Consider the following 10991-nt stretch of genomic DNA (forward strand, 5'->3'; position numbering starts at 1 on the left):
GGCAAACACACACACACAGACACACACACGCAGAGACGATGATACAAAAAATACTGAATATCACGGTCCTTGCCTTCAGGGAGGTCCCAATGTAATGGAGATCCCAAATGTAAACAAATAACTGCAAATAGATAATTGCTATACAAAGTGATGCATGTTTGCTATAAAAACGTGCAATAAGTGTGGGAAGGGATAGATTTTGCCTTAGAAACTCAGAAAGGTTTCACAGAAGTGACATTTGAACTGAGTCTTCAAGGATTTGTAGGCCTTTGAGGGCGAAGAACAAACACTGCCTATGGATATATCCATTTGGATATCCTACAAACCAGGCAAACACAGGTCCTGAACTCACCATCTCCCCCACCTCAACCCTGGCTGCTTCTTCAGGCACATAGTCTTCTAAATTATAGCCTTGCAGGTATTCCTTGCTTTCTCCTCTTTCATCCCCCATTTTATTAGTTGTCTAGGCTGCATAACAAATGTAACAAGTTAACCTCAGAATTTAGTGGCTTAAAACAGTAAACATTTATTATCTCTCACAGTTTCTCTGTGTCAGAAATTCAGGAGTAGCTTAAACTGGGTGGGCTGTCTGTCATGAGATTACAGCCCAGATATGGGATGGGGCAGCAATCATCTGAAGGCTTGATTGGGGCTGGAGGACCCACTGCCAAGGTGGCTTACTTCCATGCCTGGCAAATTGGTAGTGACTGTTTGCAGCAAGTCTAGGTTATTCTCCAGATGGATTTCTCCATGAGGCTGCTTGAAAGTCCTCACAACATGAGGTGGCTTCCTCAGAGCAAGTGATCCAAAAGAGCAAGGCAAAAGCCATGCTGTCTGTTATGACCTAACCTCAGAAGTAACATACAATCACTCTGCCATATTCTGTTGGTCACACAGGCCAGCCCTGATGCACTGTGGAGGGGGACTACACAGGTGGAATTCGAAGATTTCAGTGGGCCATCTTGGAGGCTGGCTACTACACCCATGTCTAAGCAGTCACTATGTCCTGATAATTCTGACTCATAAATAACTTAAATCCATACTTTTCTTTCCACTATCATAGTTCAGGACTTTATCATCATTCACCCAGACTATGCAATAGTTTTGTTAAAAAAAAAACAAAACCCTGCCTCCAATGCCTCCCCTTCCAGATTGCCATCAGGGTGACCTTTTTAAAGTGCAAGTACTGGTTTATTCATTCAGGAGCCTATTTCATTCATTCATTCAGGCCCTATTCATTCAAGGCCTATTATGTGCCAGATGTTTTGCTAAATACTAGAGATAATAAGATGATTAAGACATAGTCTCTGAATTCAAATTGCTTACTCTAGAGAGAAAATCAGACATTCAAGGTTATTACTTCAAATCTTCTCTCTAAAACCTCTCTAACACCAACCTCAACACAATGGGACTCTCCTCTGGGTTTCTCCCTCTGACACTGACATTTTCCTCTCCTAAGCTACTCCTCAAGAATGTAGGGTAGACTTTAGTCCCATCTCTGAACATGGTTTAGATATTGGCTTTTTTTTTGTCTTTTGATTCTTTGAGAAATATTTTTTCAAATTTTTTGACAGCAACATAAAAAAGAGTTTCACTTTATATCACAACCTATTCACACTTAAGTACATACATTAATAATGTATTAGTGAGATAAATGTTTTACAAATTCATACTTACACTATATTTACCTTTACTTTTATTTATAAACCCTGATATTTTTTCTACTGTGTTGCATTTTATTCAATTCCATTTTTTAAAATTCTGGTTGCATCCCACTAAAATGATTTTACTACCTATAAATGAGTTGAGATCTCCACTTTGAAAAAAATCACTATTCTAGGCAGTCTCATTCATACTAATTTAATTAATAATGATTTCCTAAATATACATTTCCAGGCCATATTTCTTTTTTCAGGTTCTGACACATACATCCAACTGCCTTTTGGACATTTCCACTCAATGTGACCACAGGCACCTCAGTTTCAACTTGTCCAAAACTGAATTGTCATCCTCATCCCCACACCAGCCTGAGTAACTGGTTGGGTGGTAAGACTAATGTTCCCTGTCTCTGTATATAGCTCCACTGTCTTTTCAGCTGTCCAAACTAGAGACTTCACATTCATTATTCAATAAATATTCATTGAATGTCTACTATATTCTGGGCCCTGTCATTCAGGATTCCTCCTAAACAATACAATCAATCACAAAGATCTGCTAATTTTAACTCCTAGATATCTCTACCCACATATCTGTATCCCCCCTACAAACACCCTAATTCAAGCCATTATCTTCTCTTGCCTAGACTGTTTCCTACCCCAATCTTGCCCCTATGCCCAGCCACCACCACCCCAACTTCAGCCCCAATCCATTCCCCTTAGAGTAGGTAGAAAGTTCTCTCTAGTACTCAAATCAGACCATGTCACTCCTCTGCTTAAACACTTCAGTCCAGCTCCCCCACACCACCCCTACTTTGCTGTGGTATGAAATCCAAAATCCTTTAAATAGTCCACAAGACCTTACATGTTCTGGCCCTTTGCCTATCTCTCCTGCTTCATCTTTACCACTCCTCTTCCACATATTATACTCTAGCCTGGCTCAGTTTCTTCATTTCCTCAGAATTCCCTCTGCATGGAATGCTCTCCATGCCCCTTACTTGGCTAACTCCTATTTACTTCTGTTGATTCAGCTAAGAATGAAAATCCCTTTCTCCAGGAAGTTCTGTCCAGTTCTCAAAGTCTATGCCTTTCCCATGTGTTCCCATAAGCTTGTGTTTCCCCTGCTGTAGCACATGTCATAGTACATTCTCATTGCCTAAGTACTGGTCTGTCCACCATAGACTAAGCCCCCCAGGAGAGCAAAGATGATTGTATTATTAGAGCCTAGAATAATGCCTGGCATTTAGGAAGTCAGTAAATATTTGCTGAGTGTTTGTTTAATACCTTTATTAGTGCTATTACATTGTTTAAGTATTCAGGTGTTAATCTAGGTCCTCTAAGAAGCAGACACTAGAGATAAGATTAAGTGTGTAATGATTTTATTAGAGAAAACACCTGTGAGAGAAAATGAGGAAGGGGGCCATGAAAGGCTAAGAAAGCAGTCACACTGTAATGTAAGGCTGACCCCAAGTGAAGAAGAAAGGGATGTAAGCATCCTAGACTGTAAAAATTCAGGAAAGCTGTTGAGGAATCAGCAAACCAAAGTTGCCCATTAGAGGAGTCCTGTGTCTCCCAAAAAGGAAACCTGAACAGTTTTTAAGCCAAAGAATGACATGAGCAAAATATGTCTACAAGGATAATTCTAACATCAGTGGAAAGGATAACTGGTGATTAGAGACAGGAAGACTAACTTGGACTATATGGGAAACAAGAGCTGTTCAGAAACTACCCTTTAAATTTAAACACAGGAACTCTATTGGACATCAGATTATAGTGTTTAAAAGAAGTGCTTGGGTTACATATTTCTGTTTTTATTCTGAGGAACAGTTGAGAGGAGCAAAATTTAGTGGGACTAGGACACATGCAAGTGACTCTTTTCCTGTTGAAACATCTAGCCTGTCCCAAGCCACTCGTTGGAACACTGCCCCACACCTGCATCTCAAGTAATGAACTGAGAGGGAAAAAACGAATGATAAAGAGTGAAATAGGAGAAACTGCTTGTCCATTTCTGGCTTGGTACTAGCATTATCTTTTCCTCTCCTTTGAGCTAATGTATAGAATTCCTATTCAACCAGCGTTGAAAACCCAGACCAACCAGCACTCCTATCCCATCTGAAGTTTGTGAAAGTGACTGCAGGAATAAATCTCAAGTGAGAATGAGTATGAGCAGAGAGAGACAGACCCTCTTGGAATGCAGAAGTTTGAAAAGACTTAAATGAACTTTCTGAGGGTAGACTAAACTCTAACTTACATGAGAGCAGGGACCATTGTTTGTGTATCCACCTACCCTAATCCTAGCACAGTGCATGGCACATAGTGTGCCCACCACAAATGTTTACTGAATAAAATAGTGACTGAAGGAGTAAATGAATGATGTGGAAGAAGAGTTAAAAACCAAGAACGCTGGGGGCGCTACTAGAATGTTTCGTGGAGGGAAGGGGTAGCTAACGAGGAAGTGCCAGGTTTAGCACAGTATTTCCAACAGATATCCAAAATTCTACCTGAGAGCTAAAGAAGGGCTGTCTCCAGGGCATCTGGGGACTTGGAGACCGTGTCCCGAGGCGTAACCTGAGGTGAACCCTGAGGCACCCCCAGCCCAGCAGCACACGCAGTGAGGCTGAGGAGGCGCCTTCGGCCGCGCAAGGGCACGCCCCCGAGAGCTGGGAGGGCCAGGTAACCGTGGCCCTGCCTTCCCAAGGACCGGGGATCCGAGCTTCTCCACGCCTCGGGGCAGAAGGGGCTGAGGACCTCGGGGAAGGACAGCAGGAGTGGCGGGCAGCACCTCGCAGGCTCAGGTTGGGTCAAGTTCGGGCCGCCCTCGGGCGGTGTTGGCGGCGCGGGCCGGGGCAGGTACCGGGGCAGGACTGACTGACTGAGGTGGGACAGAGGCTCGGCTCCCTGCGCGTCCCAAGCCACCCTCCGCGCACGTTTCCGAGCGGCCCCGAGCCTCCTCCGCGGGACCCCCCGGGCCTGAGCGCCGCCCATCCGCCAGGAATGGTGGGCGCCCGGCCCAGGGCCCAAGAGAATTTGTAGGGGCACGAGAATGTTTTAATTTCTTTTAAAGTCGGAAGAAAACAATGAACCCTTAAGGTTGAAGAAAACGTTTTAATTTTTTCTCACATCAGGGGAAAAAATGAGATTTTTACGACCCACGAAAATCTATTAATTTTTTTATGAGGGAAAGGGCCCACGAAGGCAAAAGTGCTTAGAGCCCATGAAATTTTTAATGGGGCCCTGCCGGAGGGAGAACCACTGAGTCATTTGTCACACGACATAGTGTCCTAAGGGCTACCTATAAAAGCATAGTATACGCGCTTGAAAGAGGGCGCGTAAAGGGGCCGCAGCCTGTTAGGATGAGACGTGAAGGGTGAGTAGGGTAGAGGGGATGCTCGGACGAGACCATCCTGCAGAGGGCGCCGCGGCGAGGGGCCGAACGCGTCCGCGGGTCTGAGAGACGCGGAAGGGGAGGGCAGGGCCTGAGGTGGACACTGGGCGGAAGACACCGGCAGATTTGGGGCCCAGGGTGAGGTGTTTGGATTTCGTTTCACGTGTAATTGAAAGTGGCTGGAGGGTTTTTAGTACAGGAGTAACTTGGTTTTTGGTGGTTCAAGGCCCAGTTCCAGGTTTAACCAGTTTGCTGGGGGAAAGTATTCTAAGTGAGTTTTCTCGACAGAAGTGGAGAATACGGGGTCTGAAGTAAAGTCAAATCCTGTTTGGTAGTACACCTACACACAACAGATGCATTAATGGATCACGCTTGAGGATATAGGGAAGAGAGCTGCCTTTTACCTCATTTGCAGTCTTCCAATTGCACATTAGTGTGGGATCTAAAATAACTGCAAGCTGAAACCCCTCAAAGAGATCTTAATAATCAGTGGGAAAAATTACTGATACAATTGTTCCGTGACTTCTGAAAATTGTTGTCAAAACAGTAAAAACTCTCTTATTGTCTGTTATAAGTGTATAGGGAAACATACAACAGTAAAACTATTTATTTCATACACTAATTTAAAACATTAGAAGCATTGAAAGCTAAAGTGGTTTGTTTATAAAAATTTTACCAAGAATAGTTTGAACAGTGCTCGTGCTTGCTTTTTTTCCCATACTAAAACTTATGCTAGAGCAAACATCTTTTGTATGCCTTAGCAAATTGCTATTCTCCTTTTCAAGTTTGGGTCAGTTTCCAACATTTTATCTTTTGTATCTTCAATTTTATACATTATCTCTGAAGGTTTCTTTAATAATGAAGTTTTTTGCCAGTGGCACTTTCTCTGAGGCATCTTCACTTTTTTGTCACAGTGACTTTCCTTATATTGATAAGTTTGCCTTCACCAGGTTCCTCTGGCTGCTTATCTAGAGTCTATGAAATGGGCAGCACCAACATTCTCGTGGTCAGCTGTTTCTTCTTTAATTCCATTTATGTTCAATTCAAATTTCACTTTCAACATTATCACTTTTCATTTCTTTGCTGCATTTTCATTTTTGTTAGCTAATTCACTCTTTCAAGTATTCATTTTTGTAAAATGTCATGTGGGCTTATCACTAGGAAACAAGAAAGTAACACAACTTTACACTTTTCTGTCTGTGCTTAAACTGAATAACATCTGCAGTGACCAGTCACTGACAGACTTTGAAAGGGGTGGCATAGTTGATCATTGATCATGATGTGCATTTATTATGTACATAGTGATTTGTGAACTGAAGAGCTAGAAACGATTTGTACTTTATATAATTACTTATGGTTAATATTCCATGGTAACCAAAATGTAAACTGTGTTGTTGGAGAGCTGATGTTAATTAGCTAAACTGTAGTAACTGAAATCTGTATATACTGGAACCAGGCAAAGTAAGGACTGCTTATGCTCTAAAATGACAATGTTTTCAGATGTGAGGGAAGATGGACCAGGGAAGTAGAAGCTCATTATACATTAAATAAGGCCGCTGGGTGCCTATTTGTCTGTGTGAATCTGTCTGTGTGTCAGCCTCTAATACAGCATTCCATGGGAAAAAAAAAAAAAAAAAATAGGCCCCGTGCACTTAATTTAAGAGTACAGATATTTATGGTATGTGATTTCTTGGTATATGCATTAGTTATTGATTTGGATTTATGGTTCTACAGATGACCATATTCATTCATTTACTTTTTTCAGCTGTACTCAGCACATAATTGGAACACAATTAAAAAAAATGTTGAATGGGCCAGGTGCTGAGGCTCACACCTGTAATCTCAACATTTTGGGATGCTCAGGTGGGAGGACTGCTTGAGGCCAAGAGTTCAAGACCAGCCTGGGCAACATAGTGAGACCCCATCTCTACAAAAAAAAAAATTTTTTTAATTAGCTAGGCACGGTAGCCCATACCTGTAGTCCTAGCTACTGGCAAGGCTGAGGCAGGAAGATAGATTGAGCCCAGGAATTTAAGGTTATGGTGAGCTAGGATCACACCACTGCACTATAGCCTGGGTGACAGAGCAATACCCTGTCTCAAAAAGAAAAAAAAAATGTTGAATGAATGAATGCTGACTTCTACCATTCAAAAAGGGAAGTTTGAAGGAAATAACTTTACAGATTCATTTTGAAAAATACATCTATCTATGTATTCTTAGGTCATTTTTAAAGATTCCAAACTTCAACATGTTTCTGAAAATTATAATTATCTTTCTCTTGGTCACAGGGGAAATCAAAGAAGCTTTAATTTTCTCTGCATTCTTTAGCTAAAAATAATTATATAGAATCATATTAGTTCCCAGAGCTAGGGATATATATTTATCCTTTAACTATCCTTTTATCATGTTTTCTTTTATGATTGTCTTAATGTTCTTTTTGAAATATTTCTATTGTTAAATATAACATATTTAGAGGAAATGTCATAAAACATGAACATACAGGCCGGGCGCGGTGGCTCACGCCTGTAATCCTAGCACTCTGGGAGGCCGAGGCGGGTGGATCGCTCAAGGTCAGGAGTTCGAGACCAGCCTGAGCAAGAGTGAGACCCCGTCTCTACTAAAAATAGAAAGACATTATATGGACAACTAAAAATCTATATGGAAAAAATTAGCCGGGCATAGTGGCGCATGCCTGTAGTCCCAGCTACTCGGGAGGCTGAGGCAGTAGGATCGCTTAAGCCGAGGAGTCTGAGGTTGCTGTGAGCTAAGCTGACGCCACGGCACTCACTCTAGCCTGGGCAACAAAGTGAGACTCTGTCTCAACAAAAAAAAAAAAAAAAGAAAGACAATAAAACATGAACATACAGTTTAATAATTGTGAACACCCATGTAACCACAATAAAGATCAAGAAATAGACCAGCCGTGGGGGCTCACACCTGTAATCCTGTACTCTGGGAGGCCAAGGTGGGAGGATCACTTGAGCTCAGGAGTTCGAGACCAGCCTAAGCAAGAATGAGACCCCGTCTCTACTAAAAATAGAAAAAATTAGCCAGACATGGTCGCATGTGCCTATAGTCCCAGCTACTTGGGAGGCTGAGGCAGGAGGATTGCTTGAGCCCAGGAGTTTGAGGTTAAAGTGAGCTATGATGATGCCACTGCACTCTAACCTGGGTGACAAAGCGAGACTCTGTCTCAAAAAAAAGAAAAACAATCAAGACATAGAACATTACCAACAGCCCAGAACCCCTTTCTTTTGTCCCTTCTAATCATAACGCCCTCCTTCTTTCCTAGAGAAAATCACTACCCTAATTTTTATGATAATTTCCTTGCTTTTCTTTATAGTTTTACCACTAGCATGCATACTTAAACAATATAGTTATTTTTGCTTATTTTTAAAACATATAGATGGAATCATGCTACATGTATATGTATTCTTTGTGTCTTGCTTCTTTTATTCAATATTATGTTTCTTAGAGTCATCCATGTTGCGTGTAACTGTAGTTTATGCATTTTCATTGCTGTATGTGTGAATGTACCATGATGTACCCATTCTGATGTAGATTGATATTTGTGTTGTTTGTAGTTTGGGGTAATTGTGAACAAGATTGTTATTAATAGTCTTTTTGCTGCTATGATCTAACTTTATTGAAGATTATATGATTGTGAAAAAAAGATTTACAGATAAATTGCTATAATTAGTAAGAGAGTGCAGCAAGGTTATTAAATAAAAAATCAATATACAAAAATTAGTTATATTTCTATATATAAACAACAAACTAAAAATGAAATTTAAAAAGATGTCATGTAAATTACTATTTAAAAAATAATAGAGCCCTAAGACTAAGATTTAACAAAAGGTGAGGAGATCTTTTGGGGAAAATTATAAAACTATAGATTCTTTTAGATTTTCTATATGTGCAATCATATCATCTGCAAACAATAAGTTTTCTTTGTTCCACTGCAATCCCTTTTGTTTATTTGTCTTGCCTTATTGCTACCTTCACTACAGTGTTCAACAGAACTCCTTGTCTCATATGGAAACTTTCAACATATTACCATTAAGAATGATGTTTTGCTGCCCAGGTTGCGGGTCCTGGTGCACCACAAGTGCACCACACTGGCCAGCATAAAAAAAAAAAAAAAATGATGTTTGCTCTAGGTTTTTGTAAACATCTTTTATCAGATCATTCCTATCATCTATTCCTAGATACTAAGAGGCTTTATTATGCACGATGTTGAGTTTTAATAAGGCTCTATTGAGATGATATCATCTTTCTCATTTACTCCTTTAATGTGATGAATTACAGTGATTGATATTCTAATGTTATATCAACCTTATATTCTTTAGATAAACCCAAGTTGGTCATGATGTATTATTCTTTTTATATATTACTAGTTTCAATTTTCTTAAGTTTTGTGAGGACTTTTATACATCTAAGTTTATGGGTGAGATTATCCTATAGTTTTTTTCTTATTATACTCTTATCTGGTTTCAGTATCAAAGGTTTATGCTAAACTCATAAAATTAATTGAGGAGTATTCTCTCTTCTATTTAAAGTAATCTAAGATTGAAATTCTTGGTCTTTATAAGTTTAATGGAACTCATCAGTAGAATCCTCTGGCCCCCTGGTTTACTTTATGGGAAGATATTTGATTACCAATTAAATTTCTTTAATGATTATAGACTATTTAGGCCCCTAAAATTATTTTTCAGAGACAGGGTCCCATTGTGTTAACCAGGCTGAAGTGCGGTAGGATGATGATAGTTCACTGCAACCTTGAACTCCTGGGCTCAAGCAATCCTCCTGCCTCAGCCTCCCAAGTAGCTGGGACTATAGGCTTGACCCACCATGCCCAGCTAATTTTTTAAAAAATTGTCTGTAGAAACGATGTCTCACTATGTTGCCCAGGCTGATCTCAAACTCCTGGCCTCAAGCCATCCTCCTGCCTCATCCTCCCAAAGTGCTGAGATTACAAACATGAGCCACTATGCCTGGCCAATTTCTAAAATTTTTTTTATTTAGTATTGGTTAGATGTATTTTTCTAGGAATTTGCCCATTTTATCCAACTTATTGGATAAAGTTGTTCATTATATCCCCTTTAACCTTTTTCATGTTTCCTCATTCGTAATGATGTCCCCTTCTCATTCCTGCTATTGTTTCTTTGTTCTCATTTCCTAATCTGAGTTCTGGGGATACGTGTAAGTAACCAGTAAAGAAAGAAGTCAAGGATGTTGGAAGCAGAGAAAACAGCACGAGCAAATGCACTGATAGGAGCAATGTATTTGGTATTATTTCCATGAAAACCTTGAGATGAGGAACAGCTTCCAGTTCCTCATCTGTTCCCCAGGCTGACAGTGAAATCATAAAGGGCCTTGAAGAGAGTTTAAATTTTACCTTATAGGAGATATGGACAACCCAAGAATTTTAACCAAGGGAGAAATGTAGTCACATTTTCATTTATAGGCATTACTGTGTACCAAACACACATTGTGCTAGGCACTGATGAATAAAATCAACCAGACAGGTTTTGCACCTTTGGGAAGCTCACAATATAGGGGGAGAGGCAGTCATAGAAACAAATTACAATATCGTACAATAAATGCTAACAAAGAAACAAAGTTTATGAGGGCAGATAGCTTACCTTGAGAATGAAGTTTGACTTTCATGTAACTTTTTGATTAGTTCCACTCAGCATCTCTAAGCATTTCAGGCTTACATTATAAGCAAACATCTAGATCCCTTGGGAGCTTTGTTAACATGGAATAACCTGTACAAGCTTGATTAGTGCCCAATCTGACTCCTTTCTGGACTGAGTCCCCTCCACCTGTGTTCTTTGTTTCAACAGAGCACATCATTCAGTTTGAAAGCCAGCGGTTTCTCTTTCCTTCCCTACAGGTATAGAAAGTATCCAGGTAGTGGCTGCAGTTCCACCTCTGGTTTGGTTGCC

This window comes from Eulemur rufifrons, chromosome 19 (assembly GCF_041146395.1).
Source record: "Eulemur rufifrons isolate Redbay chromosome 19, OSU_ERuf_1, whole genome shotgun sequence".
Lineage (NCBI taxonomy): Eukaryota > Metazoa > Chordata > Mammalia > Primates > Lemuridae > Eulemur > Eulemur rufifrons.